The sequence below is a fragment of the Pleurodeles waltl genome, chromosome 1_1 (assembly GCF_031143425.1).
Source record: "Pleurodeles waltl isolate 20211129_DDA chromosome 1_1, aPleWal1.hap1.20221129, whole genome shotgun sequence".
Lineage (NCBI taxonomy): Eukaryota > Metazoa > Chordata > Amphibia > Caudata > Salamandridae > Pleurodeles > Pleurodeles waltl.
Genome location: NC_090436.1, coordinates 739,708,599 through 739,726,533, shown reverse-complemented (window position 1 = coordinate 739,726,533; position 17,935 = coordinate 739,708,599).

Sequence of the window (17,935 nt, the reverse complement as noted above, 5' to 3'; positions counted from 1 at the left end):
ACCACGGTACAAGGGACTTATAGGTAAATTAAATATGCCAATTAGGTATAAGCCAATCATACCAACTTTAGATGAGAGAGCACCTGCACTTTAGCACTGGTCAGCAGTGATAAAGTGCTCAGAGTCCTAGAGCCAACAGCGAGAGGTCAGAAAAAAACAGGAGGAAGGAGGCAAAAAGACTAGGGATGACCATGCGTATGGCCAAAAGTCCAACACAACCCCCTACCAGCCAAAATCCAGGGGAGAACAATCAATACCTTGATGTACTTTCCTGATTGGGGCGATAGAACAAGGACCCAGGCCCACAACAGCAGGGGCATGCTCCAGTTCTACGCCTTCCTGACTCCACTGGGATCTCTCTGTCAATGCGTCCCAGGCAGCCTAGACCAACCCACGGGGATTCTCTAGCTGCCAATGGCCAGAACCAGGCCCCAGGCCATCTAGGAGCCTCTGGTCTCTGAAACCATAATGAGTGGGGGGCGGTAGCCCCAGGTGCAAAGCAACCTGTCTCCACTCTATTTCCGATCAGTTCAGGGGCTCTACCCTGCCACTGATCCACCAACCTAGGGTCCGCACCCATAGGTTCTACAGGGGCTAGAGGCGAGGCTCTCCTCCCTCTACCCCTCCTTCTAGGATCCCGCCCTCCTCTCCTAGGAGGGGTATCACCAGAATCCACACTTGCCAGGGTGCTGGGTACAGCAGCCCTGCTCAACTTTCTCGCCAGCCCAGGATCACTACCTGGCGACTGACCACCCAACCTAGGGACGACACCCTTGGGTTGCACCGGGGTCCGGGGCGGGCTTCCCCCTCCCTGAACCCCACTTCCAGAGTCCTGCGTCTCCCCACCTCGGGAGAAGCCACCAGAAGTTTCACACGGGGGTGAGCACACTAACCGCCCCCCGAACCAGGTCAGAGTTTACCCCCTGAACCTGTCTATCTAGTCCAGGGACGACACCCTTAGACTGGACCATTGCCCAGCGAACCAGGACTTCCTTGGGAGCACACCTACCCCCTACCAGATCAGAGTTTACCCCCTGAATCTGGCAATCCAACCCAGAGTCACTACCCTGCGGTTGAACCACTGCCTGGCGCACCAGGACTTCCTTGGGAGCACACGTACTCCCCATCAGGTCAGAGTTTACCCCCTGAACCTGATCATCCAACCCAGAGTCACCACCCTGCGGTTGAATCCTTGCCTGGCGCACCAGGACTTCCTGGGGGGCACACCTACCCCCCACCAGGGAAACACCTTCCCCAAGGGCCACACAAGAGTCCGGCTGGCGCAGGTCTCCTGACCTCTGCCCATCTGACAGAGTCTGGATTCCCCCCAGCCCAGAAATGGTCTCACCAAGGTCATTCCTGGGGGGCTCTGCTCTCAGAGCTGACCCCTGACCCTCCAGGTTCTCCACTGGGGCCCGCAGCCCCCTCTCAACCCTATGCCTGGATTTCCGCCTCCTCCGCTGTAGAGCAAGACTACCAGACACCAGGACCGGCGGAACGCTATCACCAGCCACCCGCCTAAGTCCTAATGACAAAATGGGATCCTTCTGAACAGCTGGCCCTACGGCACAGGTTAGGCTCACCTCCTGGCGTTCACTCATGGAACCTTCAGGGGCCTGGGACAGTATCTTGGGCACCTTGGGCCTCAGCCCAGCCCCATTCCCTCTCCTCAGAGACGGGACATGGGGTCCCTCACCCATCCCAGTCCACTGGGACCTACCTGGGACACTCCATTCCTTTCCCACCACACCTTGTTGGGAAACACCTAGACCTCATTAGGAACACCCCCTAATGTCACACCAGACCCTCTGGTACGCAACCAGAAGTCTGCCTCCTTTGCAAGCTCCCTGGGGTCAGAGAGCTCACACACTGACAAGTGTTGGCGTAACTCTGAAAAACAACAACGAAACAGGTGCTCTCTGAGAATCAGATTAAACAGCCCTTCAAAATTGTTTACTGTGCTACCCTTCACCCATCCATCTAGTGCAATGCAGCAATCCTCCACAAACTCCTCCCAAGACTGGTGGGACAGTTTCTTACCACCCCTAAACCTTTTTCTGTATTCCTCAGGGGAAAAAACATACTTCACAATCAGTGCGTACTTCACAGCGGAGTACCCCTCCCTGTCACTCTCTTCTAGAGTCAGTAGGGCATCCCTCCCCTCCTCAGGAATAAAACTCCCTAGGCCAGTTCCCCAATCCTTCTCAGGGATCCTGCGCTCTACCAGAGACCTCTCATATTCCTTTAACCACTGACGTATGTCACCCCCCTCTTGGAACCTAGGTACCAGATCTATGGGTATGTGAGGAACATCTTTGCTACAGCACTGTACATTGCTGCCACCACTGGACTCCACCTGCAGCGCTGGTGAGTCCAGAACCTTCAGACTGCGCTCTAGAGCGAGTCTTTCTCTGGCAAAGGCCCTCTCTGCCTCTGCCATTCTCTCCTGTACTAAGGCCTTCTCTACCTCAGCCATTCTCTCCTCAACAGCTAGGCGCGCTAACTGCAACTTCAGGTCTCTCTCTTCCCGCCTATCTCTTAGCTCATCAGGCGTCAAGGAATGAGAGGTAGCCCTGTTTCTTACACTGGACCCAGCAAGGGACTCCCTATCACTGGGGCCTTCCCTGTCAACTGGCGTCCCCAACCGGTCATTCTCACCCTCCTGATCAGTCTCTCTACCACTCTCTAGGGAAGAGGTCTGGGAGCCCTCCCATTGGGAACCCTCGCTACACTCAGGATCCTCTGGGTACCCCCTACGCACACTCCCTCCCTGGGTAAATGTCACAAACCTTTCAAAGAAATTCAGAGATCTCCTGAGGTCCCCTTCTACAGGCAGCCCTCTCTCTCTACAGAACCCCTCTAATTCCCCCTGCGTGTAAAACGGCAGGTCCTCTAAATCAAAGGTAAGCCCCATCTTGAAAAGGTACAAATAACTCAACTGTGACAACCACAATACCCAAGCGTGAGAACTGACAACAGGAAAAATGACCAAAGAGAGAAAGTTAAGAGAAGCCAAACATGTGATGGTCTAAACGCAATCCTTGTAGTGAAATAATGAGTCACAATGGTATTGTGCAAGCGCAAGTCCTATCCTCACCGCTGACTTCCAATGTTAGAAATGGGGTTTCTGGTTGGCTAGGGTATGCACCTCAGCCAGGCAGAACTTACCCACTCTAGTCAGGGCAAGGGAGTTACACGTCCAAGATAACCCCTGCTCACCCCCTTGGTAGCTTGGCACGAGCAGTCAGGCTTAACCCAGAGGCAATGCGTAAAGCGTTTGCACAACACACACATACATGTGACGCAATATCCCCACCACAAAGGAAACACAACACCAGATTATATGAAAATACACTGTATTGTACACAACGTAATTATTAGACCAACATCACATAACAGTACTATCCTGCTACCTTAGCAGTTGTCAGAACATTACACATTAGTTACTCTGCAAACTAGCAGTAGTCACACATAACACACAGGTTACTCAGTATTCTGCAACATCAGCAGTAGTCAGGAAACACGTTATCACATTAGAACACTTGTCATAAACATATCATAAAACGCCCATAGAAGGAACATTAGAAAACCTATGGCAAGTTAGGGAAACATATTAGCAAGTCATGCCCATAAAAGGAACATGTGCACACATATGTCAAAGCATCATAATACAGGTAGGCAATACATCATAATTAATAAAGTCTGTAGCAAGAACTTCAATTATGGGTATATTGGCCCTTTTAAAGGTACCTGACTTGATGAAGAGGCACTCCCAGTGCCTAAAACGAATAATGGGGCCCCGGCGCTCTTCTGCGCAAAACGGGGGCCTCCTTAACCATGGCAGATAGAGAGGGGCGGCACGCACCCTCTCTGACTCCTTGACGGGCCCCTTCTGGGACCCGTAATCACTGGGGCCCCCCCTGGACCTCCACCGGCCCTCATGAGGGGGGCCCAGGTCGCCCAATAAGTTTAAATGGTGGAGGGGGCGATCGCGCCCCTAGGGCAGTGACCGGGGAGAAGGGAACTCCCGTTCCTCCCCGTGTCCTGCGTGCCAGGGGGGCAGCCGCCCTTGTCCGCGGTGCGGCTGCCCCAAAAGGAAGTATAAGGAGCAGGGTCCTCCGTTGAGGTCCCTCGCCGGCTTCTTGCGGCAGCTGCACCCGGCCTGGTGCACGAACCGCTTCCCTGCCGTCCCTCGTCCACGAGGGAGGCAGTTTCGGGAGCGGGTGCCGGCGTGTGCCCCGGGGGCGCTCCGTAGAGCGCGCGTCACCCGGGAGCACGACAGGAGCGGCCCTGCTCCTCTCTGCAACTCCGGCAAGTGCCCCGGGGGCACAATGAGCAGCGCGGTCCTTGCGACCGTTCTCAATGCGGCGCCCGGGCCGCGGCGGTGATTCTGCACCATATAAAAGCGCTGAAGAGGGCGCGAAGGTCTTCCCCTAAGCCCGGGTTGCGGCGGTGATTTTACTCCACAACAAAGCGCCGTAGGAAGGCGCCACGGTCCTCCTTTACGCCCGGGTTGCGGCGGTGATTTCCTTTCGGTATGGAGGAGCGTGTTTTCAGCTCCAAGAAGAGGCGCTTTCCCAAGCGCAGATTTTGGCAAACCTTTGAAACACTACTTGTGTTTCCGGATCAATGCAGGGGTCAGGGGCACTGCACCCTGCCCCTGGGGAGTAGAGTCCCTAGAACAGGGCCACAGATGGAGGGCCCAACAACAGGCCAGCACAAAGGGGGGTGCAGGCTAGGTGCAAGTCCTTCTCAGCCACCAGGCAGGTTACAGGTCAGCACAGCATCAGCAGTCCATGGCGGTTCCTGGTGAGTCCTTCCAGTAGTCTGTGTCCAGTTCCAGGTAAGTTCAAAACGTCTCCAAATTGTGGGGAAAATTTCCCTGTACTTATAGTCAGTTCTTACAGTGTTTTACAGTGGTAGGGAGAGGAGGTTCCAGCCAGTTACAACTGGTTCTGGGAGTGCCCCCTCTCTCCTTTCAGCACAGGCTCCAAACATCAGTGGGGGGTTAACGACCCTATTGTGTGAGGCCAGGGCACAGTCTTTACAAATGCAGGTGTGCCCCGCCTCTCCCTTCTCTCAGCCCAGGAAGACTATTCAGTATGTAGATGCACCTCTGTGACACCTCCACCCTCCCTGTGTACAGGCTGTCTGAAAAGTATGCACAAAGCCCCAACTGTCACTCTGCCCAGACGTGGATTGGAGTCAAGCTGCAAAACACCAGAGTCATAAGCACAGATAAATGCGCACTTTCTAGAAGTGGCATTTCTGTGATAGTAATAAAAAATACACCCACACCAGTAAGCAGTATTTATTATCACCATCACAACCATACCAAACACGCCTACGCTACCCCTCATAAATCAGACAATACCCCTTACACATAAGGCAGGGCATTTCTAATGCAATCCTATGAGAAGGCAGCACTCACAGCAGTGAGACACCAAGTTAGGCTGTTTGTCACTACCAGGACAGGCCATGCAATATGGCACATGTCCTGCCTTTCTACATACATGGCACCCTGCCCATAGGGCTAACTAGGGCATACTTTAGGGGTGACTTACATGTAGTAAAAGGGGAGTTCTGGGCCTGGCACGTAAATTTAGATGCCAGGTCCCTGTGGCAGAAAACTGCGCACACAGGCCCTGCGCTAGCAGGCCTGAGACAGGTTTGAAAGTCTACTTCAGTGGGTGGCGCAAGCAGCGCTGCAGGCCCACTAGTAGTATTTAATTTACAGGCCCTGGGTATAGAGATACCACTGTACAAGGGACTTATAGGTAAATTAAATATGCCAATTAGGTATAAGCCAATCATACCAACTTTAGATGGGAGAGCACCTGCACTTTAGCACTGGTCACAGTGATAAAGTGCTCAGAGTCCTAGAGCCAACAGCGAGAGGTCAGAAAAAAACAGGAGGAAGGAGGCAAAAAGACTAGGGATGACCATGCGTATGGCCAAAAATCCAACACTTTGTATTTCCAAAAAGGGCACAAGATAAGGTGTTGAGGAGCAGTGGTTATTTGCACATCTCTGATTTCCGGGGTGACCATACTAGCATGTGAATTACAGGACATTTCTCAAATAGATGTCTTTTTTACACACTCTCCTATATTTGGAAGGAAAAAATGTAGAGAAAGACAATGGGCAATAACACTTGTTTTGCTAATCTATGTTCCCCCAAGTCTCCCGATAAAAATGATACCTCACTTGTGTGGGTAGGCCTAGCACCCGCGACAGGAAACGCCCCAAAGCGCAACGTGGACACATCCAATTTTTTTAAAGAAAACAGAGGTGTTTTTTGCGAAGTGCCTACCTGTAGATTTTGGCCTCTAGCTCAGCCGGCACCTAGGGAAACCTACCAAACCTGTGCATTTCTGAAAACTAGAGACCTAGGGGAATCCAAGGAGGGGTGACTTGTGGGGCTCGGACCAGGTTCTGTTACCCAGAATCCTTTGCAAACCTCAAAATTTGGCTAAAAAAACACATGTTCCTCACATTTCTGTGGCAGAAAGTTCTGGAATCTGAGAGGAGCCACAAATTTCCTTCCACCCAGCGTTCCCCCAAGTCTCCCGATAAAAATGATACCTCACTTGTGTGGGTAGGCCTAGCGCCCGCGACAGGAAATGCCCCAAAGCGCAACGTGGACACATCCAAATTTTTGGAAGAAAACAGAGGTGTTTTTTGCAAAGTGCCTACCTGTGGAGTTTGGCCTCTAGCTCAGCCGGCCCCGGGAGGGGGGGGGGGCAGAAATGCCCTAAAATAAATTTGACCCCCCCACAAACCCCCCCTGCCCAGGAACGACCCTTGCCTACGGGGTCGCTGCCCCTGCGTGACATTGGCGCCAAAAACCAAATCCCCGGTGCCTAGTGGTTTCTGCCCCCTTGGGGGCAGATTGACCTAAAATCGGCCAATCTGCCCCCAAGGGGGGCAGAAATGGCCTAAATACAATTTGCCCCCCAGGGCAGCGACCCTTGCCTGATGGGTCGCTCCCCATCTCTAAAAAAACAAACAAACAAAAAAAATAAACACAAAAAAAAAATTCCCCTGGCGCCTAAAGGTTTCTGCCCCCCCTGGGGGCAGATCGGCCTAATAATAGGCCGATCTGCCCCCAGGGGGGGCAGAAATGGCCTAAAATAAATTTGCCCCCCCAGGGAGCGACCCTTGTCTAAGGGGTCGCTCCCCTTGCGTGAAATTCACGCAAGGAAAAAACTCCCTGGTGTCTAGTGGTTTCTACCCCCCTTGGGGGCAGATTGGCCTCATCAAAATAGGCCAATCTGCCTTCAAGGGGGGCAGAAATGGCCTAAATATAATTTTCCCCCAAGGGGAGCTACCCTTGCCTAAGGGGTCGCTCCCCACCTAAAAAAATAAAATGAAACATAAAAAAAAAAATAAAAAAAAAAAAAAAAAATGGTCCGTGGTGCCTAGAGGTTTCTGCCCCCCCCGGGGGAAGATCGGCCTAATAATAGGCCGATCTGCTCCCAGGCGGGGCAGAAAGGCCTTCCCGAAAAAATGCCCCCCATGGGAGCGACACTTGCCCAAGGTGTCGCTCCCTTATGGAAATTTCTGTAAAAAAAAAAAAAAATCCCTGGTGTCTAGTGGGGTTTCAAAAGCCGGATTGCAAGCAATCTGGCTTTTGAAACCCTCGGAGAGACTTCAAAGGGAAGGAAATACTTTTCCTTCCCTTTGAAGCCCCTCCGGGCCTCCCCCAGTGATTGAAAGAGAAATGCTTTTGCATTCCCCTTCCATCCCCGCCTTGGGGGGGAGGGGGTGCACGGGGGGCGCGCTAGCGCTCCCCCAAGTTCCCCTGTGCCTTGGACGAGATCATCTTGTCCAAGGCACAGGGGAACTGTAGCCTTGGACGAGATCATCTCGTCCAAGGCACAGAAGCGGTTAATCCCGAACTGCCAAACATTACAGTCAGAGCAAACATAACTAAACTTGGGTGGTCTAGGTAATCAGCAGTTACCATGATTGGTTTTGAGTAGTATATAGTTACTTGTCGCCAAATTCCTAATTGTGACAGCTCTTCTGTAGGTCACCAAGGGTTTTTCTGATGTTATGTTATCTATAGCCGGTATCCCCATTAGAAGCCCCCATGTTGTTGCAATATCTTGTAGATATCTTTATGTTCTATATTAAAAGATCAAATAAAAGCTATTTTTCTCTCTTTTGTCTGTCTTATTTTCTTATTTCAAAGTGGTTTTCTTATTCAGTTTCAAGACGCTATACTCAGCCTGATTCAAGACCTTATCATTTTAAACTTGTGCTTTCAACCTCCTTTTCAGACCTTGAATCTCATTTTTAAAGTCTGCATCATCACTAGAGTTACATCTGATCTGACCATTTCCACATACAGGATGCTTTCAATTACATATTTGGGATGTGCAGCTCTCAAAATGCTCTTTGTGGCAGTAGTTTTACCAAATAACCTACTGCAGATCTTGTTACTAGAAAAAGGCAATTCAACATCTAGAAAGGTGATGGTCCTCTTATTCTAGTTCATGGTGAATTGTGCATTGCACAGATTGTTGTTAAGATATAAATAAAACTAATTACATGGTGTCACTGCACCTGCTCAGACAAGTAGAATATCATCAAGGAGTCATCCCTCAAAAATATGTGCAGGTAGCTGATGAGACCCAGACATGCACCCTCCCAAACCACCCCATGAAGAGGTTGCCAGGAAGGGAACAAATCTGGACCCCATCACAGTACCCTGAAATTGCTGATACCGTTCTCCACCAAAGAGAAAAAATATATTAAGAATTATAAACAGGGGCATGTACACCAACATTTTTGAATGATCAACAAAGCTTGCACTTCTAAAACCAGGCTCCTATGCCATGTTCTTTAGGGATGCAAGTATTTAGCTCCACTATGTCCAGGGAAATGAATGTTGTGGTATAATCCCACCTCACATCTTCCAATTTATTCAGTATGTCCATAGTGTCTTTCATATGAGAGGGTACATTTCCTTACTACCAATGGTTTCAAATGCTGATCCACATGCTCTGAGAGTGATTTGACAGCCCTCCAATCACTGATATTATCAGTTTGTCTCTGGTAAATTACTCCCCATGTGAACGTTGGGCACTGTACAAGCATTGTATTTGTTTCTTTCTATGATGAATTAAAACACACAAATAATAATTGTGAAATCAGCTTCCACACCTGACCCTTGGAGTCTGCATTTTTGTCCTTGTTACAAAAGGGAGCAGGTCTATCATTCAGGACTCCTCTCAGATCACAGACAGCAGGTCCAGTCCTCGTATGACATCCTGCAGGTACAGAAAGTGTTCCGTAGTGGGAGTCTGGAGGTTCCAAATATATGCCTGCCACCAGCTATTGAATGGGGATACCTCTTGGGCACTCCCTAACCAATGGAGTAAAATTCTTCGGGCCAATCCTAATCACTTTTTCAATTGCTCATTTGCATTACTGCACACAGACCCAAAACTTCCACAGTGGCCTTTTACAACAAACAATAAAATCCAGTTGGAGGCAGGCATTATTACGTACTGCACTGGACTTCTCACCTCTGGATACCAGGTTGGCGAATACACCAAGTCTTCTGCAGGTTCTGGATGCTCCCAGATAAGGGCGACCCCTTCTAGTAGCCACGGTGCCGCTTGACAGGCTACGCCAAAGCAGACCGTACGTTCCAGAAGGAGTCCCAGAGGGAAAAAAAACAACACTGGGGAAAAAACCTCAAACAGGAACTCCTGGAGAAAAACAAGAAAAAACAGGACTTGACAACAGGAAACAAAAATAGGCAAATCTCCCAGCTTAAAAAGCAGGAACAAAGAACAGGCAAAAATCTCCCAAGGCAAAAAGCAGGAACAAAGAACAGGAGTGAACAGCACCTCCAGAAGGAAGTGTTTGCAACGCAAGGTGGAACAAGACTGACTAACTTATATATTGAAAAAAGGGAAGTGACATCACAGGAAAAGGAAAGAACACCATCTTGAATTGGGAAGAGCCCATGGACCAGTATAGGAAAAAGAAAGTAGTATGAAAGAAAAACAGAGCATGCTGGGACAAAAACACAAAGAAGACAAGATGGACACAACATGGACAGAGACAGGCAAAAAGATCAGACAAACCCACCACCAAAAAAGAAGAAAAAAGGGCTACAGGTAAGAGTAGTGCGACCGGGAGCGAAATATATGCTTCTCAGAATGTGTAGTCAAAAAACGCGGGGAGCAGCGCTCCAGGTATCGGTAGCGCATTCCAAACACAAGGACAGAAATAGACTGAGCGTGGCGTTACAGGCATTGTAAGCACAACAAGCCCAGAAACAGACATCTGGTAGAACAAAAGCAGGGTCCTTCAAAAACCAGACAGGGAATCAACAACAATTGTCTTGAACTCCTGTTCTCTCTCTTTCTTTTTGGCCCCAAGTGATACATGTGGCTCAACAGACCTGTCAAGCATGGTTTGACATAGTGGTGTCACAGGATGCCAACAGCACACACTTTAAATATCTTGAGAAGGTCAGAGGAAGTCAGTCTGTTGAATGCTCCTTTAAGGCTACTCAAGGCTGAACACAGGATGGGAGAAGCTAAACATCTAATGCAAATTAGCCTTCAGTGATGTTGAGCAGTTAAAAGGTGACTTATTAAAAGTTACTTTTCCTTATTAGCAGTCAAATATTTGACTTCACCACTGAATTGGATGTTTAATAACTGTAGGAAATTGGCTTACTGGTTGAACAGGGAAAATTCCTAAACAAATAGCAACTACAATTCCTGTCAGGGTGAAGTCCCAAGCAAACTCCAAATGAACCTGTGCTCAACCCTCTGGTAGCTTGGCACAAAGCAGTTAGGCTTAACCTAGAGACAATATGCAAAGTATTTACGCACACTTCAAACAGTAAAAAAGTGAAAACACACTCTACCAATTTAGAAAGAAAGAGCAAAATTTAATAAATCATTTGAGGCCAAAACAACAAAAGTCCAATCAGGAGAATGTGATATATGCAATTTTAAAAAGTGACCTAAAGATAGTGCTTAGAAGTACAAAGCACCAGCTTTGCTTATCTGGTCATGCTGGACAGTCACATGTTCAGGCCAACTGTGATGCAGTGCTGGTGGGATACAGGGACCAAGTTAGGCCTACTGATAAAATTAACTTAAATCCTGGTTGCAGAGCATTGCAAGATCCCACATCTAGGATGCATTGCAAAGTGGCAGTTCCATAGGGCTGTTGAGTTGATGTGAGGTCCTGTGTTGGATATGCATTGAACAGCAGTGTTCCAATGGAGCCATCAATGGGGCTTGTGATGTGAGGTCCGGTGTCATTGCCGAGGAGTAGCAGGCTGTGATGTGAGGTCCTGTGGTGGGATGTGTTGTGCAGCAGTGAGGAGATGTGTCAAGCTGCATCACTTGTGCGCTAAAGACCACACTTGGGCTGGCAGAGCATCTTCAGGCCCAGGTTGAAGGCAGGTTGGGGGACAAGCCTCAAAGCAAAGTGCAAGTGTTTGGCTCAAGGTTGTTGGAGCCTTTTCTGGCCCTGATCAAGATGCCAGCCAACTAGCTCTTGGAGTCACTCTGGTGGTCCTAGGTTCAAGATGCAGATCCAGTTCTTCTCACCTAGTCCACAGGGCAGCAGAGTACCAGTTCTTCTTGCAGCAGAGAAGCACAGAAGTCCTTCTGAGGCTTCCATAGGTCCAGAGGTGCACTGAAGAGTTGGGTCTCGGGTCCAATATTTATACTTGGTGCCAGCTTTGAAGTAGGAGAAGGTTCTGAAGGTTTCCACCCCCAGAGGTGTTTGGAATTTCCTTCCTCCCTGCCCTGGCAACAACTTGTCTAGTGTGAACCCTTTGTGAGTGTGCTGAGGCAGGACCATTCTGATGTGCAAGTGTGGTTGGTGACATCTCCTCCCTCTAATCAAGTCAGAGATGGCCCATCCAGCAAATACCTATTTTTCTTTTCTCTCACTGCGTGGAAGCAATACAGAAAGACCAACGGCCAGTAATTCCTAGTCTTGTGACTTAGAATACATGGTGCAGGCACCAAATGGTTGGGACAAGAAAATGCTACCTTTCTAAAAATGCCATTTTAAGTTGTGACTCAACATTCAACTTGACCATTAAACAGTATTTTAAATTACAATTGTTTTTGACAACAAACTCAACAATCCTACCTCCTCCCAATTGAAAGATATCTGTAATTTAATGTAAGAAGTAACCCAATGTTATTCTATGGGAGAGGTAGGCCTGGCAGTGATGAAAAACAGTTTAAGATATTTTCAATCCCAGGGAAAGTAAAGGTTAAAATATAAGACCATCGTTTATATACACTGCACCCTGTTTAGGGCTTACCTTATGGGTGACTTATATGTATTTAAAAATGAAGGTTTAGGCCTGGAAAAAGAGTTTATTTTTTCAGGTTGAACTGACAATTTAGAACTGTACCCATATGCTACAATAGCAGCCTGAGGTGTGTTTAAAGGACTTCTTAAGTGGATGGCACAATGAGTGCTGCAGGCCCACTAGTTAATTTACAGGCCATGGGTACATATAGTAGCACTTAATTAGGGATTTACAAGTAAATTAAATGTGCCAATATGGTGTAAGCCAATTTGACCATGTTTAAAGGAGAGAGCGCAAGCACTTTTGTACTGGTTAGCAGTAGTAAAGTGTACAGAGCCCTAAGACCAATAAAAGAAAGGTTAGAAAAAATTGTCAGAAAGGTCAGAAAAAATGAAGGAGTAACGGCAAAATGTTTAGGTAAACACTACTCTAATGCTGACAGGTCTAACAATAATTATGAAAGTAGTGATTTAATTATTTTTCTAGCTGGTCCCTTTCCCTGATTTAGCAATTTTATTATTTAATCTGCTCTCAGGTTTTCTACATATGACATTTAGTCCTGCCGCAGTGAAAATACCTCTTAAGGCCTTGTCACTGTTAGGACATAGTAATATTCCTTTTCTACATGTCCTACTTTTAAGTACCACGCACTCTACCTTGTGGGCTGAAAGGCTTACTTAGGGGTGACTTCCTTATGTATAAACAAGGGTTTTTTACCTGTCAAACATGGCTATTTGAACAGGTTGCATTGCAGGTTTCTCACTGCAGTCATCAGACAACACAGGGTAGATCTAAAACCATGTTTTTATTTGGCAGACTGGTAGATGGCTCTTTAAGCACAACAGTACACAAGATACAGTTAACTTTTATACCAAAAATGGATTTCCACACCACATACTATGTCCTTACAGAAAATGTAAGTATACCAGTCAAGGATTATCCCTCCATATTTTAGGGGTCAGACCACATTAGCTGGGCCCCGGACAGCAGTCCCCCAGTGTTCAGTCTCTAAAAAAACAGCAATAAAATAGTAAGACAATGAGTAAGGGACAAGAATAACTGATTCTGATCTCCTCACCTGTAAAGAAACTATCCATTCTAATGCAGATTTGCATCTGCCTAAATTGAAGAGTCTTTTTTATCAGACTAGTGTGAGAGACAGTGACAAAGAAGGGCAGCACAATTGCCTTGATCAAGAATACCTCATTATATGAATATTTGTTTCTGATTTAGACATAACAATAGAGTGTGTAGATAAAAATAGTGCAACAAAAAAGTGATTTCATCTTGAATGAATGAAAGTCAAACAATAAATAAAAAAGTTGAAGAGAGAAATTAGTTCAGATCAATGTAAATAAAGAAATGAAATAGACACATGCTAAAATACATCTGTAGCCTCACAGCACAATTGAAAAATCATCACTTCACAACTCTACTATGGAAAGAGGATTGCCAAAGCCAAACGTCCATTGAGGGAACCATCTAGAGTCTTCACAAAGTTCTCCAACCCAAGGTGCACTGCCACAAGGGCCCAAAATTCCAAGACTTCTATGGTCTCCCAATTTAACGAACTCGTTAAGAACTGTGGCCCAGTTGGCAGAAGATAGGATAGTCTTATTCTTTTATGTGCCGAGACTTTGCAGTGTATACTACTAGTAAAATACCTTTGTGAACAGCAAACAAACATAAATGTACTCAAAATGTAAGTTAACCTTTGTGAATCAGGTCCTACAAGTGGCACTCTAATGAACTACAAAGAGCAAGAAATTAAGCTGAAACAACACAAAGATCAGTCCTACTATTAAAACACCTCATAAATCAGCATTAATAAACATTGGTCATTGCTACTTTTTATGACTGAGGAGGATTTGTAAACATATCTATCAATCAATCACAATCAACCAATCATATGTTTTAAAGCGCAGTACTCACCCATAGGGTCTCAAGGCGCTGAGGGGTGTGTCCTCAGAGATCAGTTGAAGAACCAGCTCTGGAGGTCCTTCCTGAATTGAGGCAGTGATGGTGACTGTCTGAGATGAAGGGGTAAGGTTTTCCACCCTTTTGCTGCCAGGTATGGGAAAGATCTTCCTCCAGCCAAGGACTTCTTTATGCGGGGTATGTTGGCGAGTGACTGCTGAGATTAACAGAGAAGTCTGGAATGGGACTCCCAGGTGATGCAGTGGTTGAGGTAGCTGGGTCTGCTGTCGTGGAGGGCTCTATAGGTATGCACAAGGAGAATGTTTAGGACGAGTCTGGCAGTGCCATTTTGAATTTGTTGTAGCTTGCTCAGGCTCTTCTTGGCGGTTTCGGCATAGAGGGCGTTGCCATAGTCAAGTCTCCTTGTGATTAGTGTGTGTGTGTCACAGTTTTTTGGCAATCGGTTGGTATCCATCTAAAGATCTTTCATAGGATTTGGAGAATGTGGAAACAGGTGGAGGCAACGGAGTTGACCTGTCTGGTCTTGGTGAGTAATGAGTCAAGGATGATGCTGAGGTAACATGCGTGGGGCTCAACGCTGATCCCTGGGGTACTCCACAGCTGATGTCTTTAGGTTCTGACAGGTGTGGCAGGGGCCTGACTTTCTGTGTTGTGCCTGTCAGGAAGGAGTGTATCCATCGAAGGGCCTTGTCGTGTACACCTGCTCCGTGGAGTGTGGCGCATAGGGTGCGGTGGAATACTGTATCGAAGGTGGCTGAAAGGTCAAGTAGGATGGGGGTTGCTCTATGTCCACGGTCGAGGAGGGAGCGTATGTCGCCTGTGGCAGCTATCAGGGTGGTTTCTGTGCTGTGGTTAGTTCTGAATCCTGATTGGGAGACATCTAGGATGTTCTTGTCCTCAATGTGTCATAGCTCAGTATTGATTGCTTTCTCTGTGACGTTAGCTGGGAAAGGCAGAAGCGAGATGGGGTGGTTGTTCTTAAGATCTGGTCTGTCGGCTGTGGGTTTCTTCAGAAGTGCTTGGACCTCAGCGTGCTTCCAATCTTCTGGGTAGGTTGCTGACTTTAGGGAGCAGTTGACGGTCTTTCAGAGTTTGGGCATGATCAAGGCGCTGGCCTTGTTGAAGATGTAGTGGGGGCAGGGGTCGGTAGGGGCTCTGGAGTGGATTTTGCTCATGATTGAGGGGATCTCGTCCTTTGTGAGGGGGGTCCAGGTGTGCAGGAGTCTTGGGGGTTTGGAGGGTCCTGGCAGAGGTGTTGTTGGTGAGTCCATAGCTGTCGCAGGTGTCTTTGATCTTCTGATGGAAAAAGGAGGCAAGTCTGTCACAGAGATCCTGAGATGGAGGGAGGTTGGTGGTCTCGGCTTGTGGTTTGCTAAATTCTTTGATGATGTTAGAGAGTTCTTTAGTGTTGTGTGTGGGGGTGATGATGTGGTCCTGCTGGGTGGTTTTCCTAGTAGATCTGATGAGGCCATGGCGGGATCTGGTGGCGGATTTGAACATTGCAAGGTCTCCCAGGGATTTGCTGTTTCTCCACTTCTACTCCAGCCTCCTGCATGAGATCTTTGTTTCCTGGAGTGCAGGGGTGAATCATCTGGCTTTCTTGGAGGAGTGTTTCCCTGTGGTCATCCAGAGGGGAGCTAGGGTGTTGGCACAGTCTGTAATCCATTTGTGAAGATTGCATGCTGAGTTGCTGGCAAAGGATGTGGCGGGGTGGTAAGTTGCTGAGGGTGTTGATGAATTGCTCCTCCGAGGTCTGGTTCCATTTTCTGTAGGAGGGGCGTGTTGTGTGAGTGTATGCTGTGGGTGTCGAGATGGAGAAGTGGATGCAGTGGTGGTCAGTCCAGTGTGGCAGGTTGAGTCGACAATGATGACATTGCTGCTGGAGTCGAGGGTGTGTTCGACAGTGTGCATTGGTGAGATGACTAGTGGCTTGAGCCCAATTGTGTCCACGTTCTTGTGTAGTGGTGAGGTGTTGTGGTTACTGAGGTCGTTGAAATGTCGGTTGAGGTCACTGAGGAGAATGTAGTTGCTGGAGGTGAGTGCCTGGGGAGCTATGATGTCGATGATGGTGTTGCTGAATGCTCAGCATGGTCCGGGTGATCTGTAGATGAGGGTGTTGTGGGTGGTGGTCTTCGGGGTGGTGTGCACTTGGAAGTGGAGGTGCTCCATGATGGGGATGAATTCCTGTGTGTTGATCTTCAGCCGGAGGGTGGTCTTGTGGGCAATGGCTATGCCGCCTTCTGGTCTGGATGGACGGTCTTCGCAGAGCAGCTTGTAGTTGCTGGGGATGGTGATGTCCGGCCCGAAAGACATGTTAGTCTAATGTGTCAGTGAGGAAAGTGATTTCCTGGTGGGTGGTGTCTATTAGGACCCAGATCTCCACGGTGTGTTTGTGCAGGGAGCGAATGTTGAGAAGGATGCACTTGTGGTGGTCTCAGGGCGATTCTGTTGCTATGAGGTTGGCATTTGGTGTGCAGAGAGAGTGAGGTGGCAGTAGTAGCTGCAGAAAGGTCTGTGGTTGTCCTTAGGGGAAGCAGGGTGGCAGGTGCTCCGACAGCCAGGTTCAGTTTGTGGAGGGTCCTGACATCACATCGGTGGGTGGTGGGAGATCCAGGGTCTGTGGCGCTGGGTGCAGTCCAGGCAAAAGAGCAGCTATATCTATTAAAACGTCCCGTCTTTGAAACACAAAATGCAAAAATTCTAATTAAAAACATTGAAAAACAGCAGTGTACATGTTTATCAGAAAATGTTTTCTTCAATGAGGGAACCGTGCTGTGTGGTAACTTAGTACTAATAAATGTAAGTGGCTTTATGACTGTAATGCTGTATAGTCTATTAACTAGCTACCAATATTTAATCATTATATGCCTTATACCTCATTAATGTTAAAATCACTATAAAGCAGTAAGAATTATGTACAGCTGAACATTTAAGTTCAGTTATACAAATAGATTATAGGTTTGTGGTTGTTGTTTATTTAAGAGATGCACATGCTAGCATTGACATGTTGTAATTTGGAAGTCTATATATCAAAAAAGAGGAAATGGAGCACAAATGTTCTGGCAGATGGAGACCAGCATTAATTTGACTCTGGCAAAAAAAAAAAATCTCAGAGGGTTTGAACTCTGATGAAGTAATTTAACTTTTCTTGTAATATCAGTCTGTTTTAAGGTCTGGATAGAGACAGTTTTAGCAACCTGGCAGGGCTCGTTCAATGAAGCAAAAACATGATCAAAAAGGGTTTTGAGCCCACCCTCTTCGGCCATTAGAGATAAGCATTTGATTTGTCAATAGTTGTGTGACTTTGTGAGTAGGAAGCCTGTTTTTTGGGAACTTGTGAGATTGCCCCCTTCAGGCTTTGTTTTGTCAGCCCTCTGGACAGCACAAATACTAAGGGGCAATGAGTCAGTTCCCTCTCCTGCTGTTTTGTTGGCAGTGTCTTTCATTCATGGTGATCACAGAAAATGGTACACCCTGCTAAGGACTCTCCTACTCATCTGCTGAATCCATTGCTGGCAAGGACCTTATGCCTGTGGCTCTGCTTTGAATTTTAGTGAGTTCCCAGATGTAGTGCTAGCACACGCCAGGTGTCTGTCTCAGAAATATGTTTTTCTGCAAGGCCTTCAATACCACCATGTGGGGCTGAGAGACAGTGTGAAAAGCCAGGCCTTCCACTTCACACAC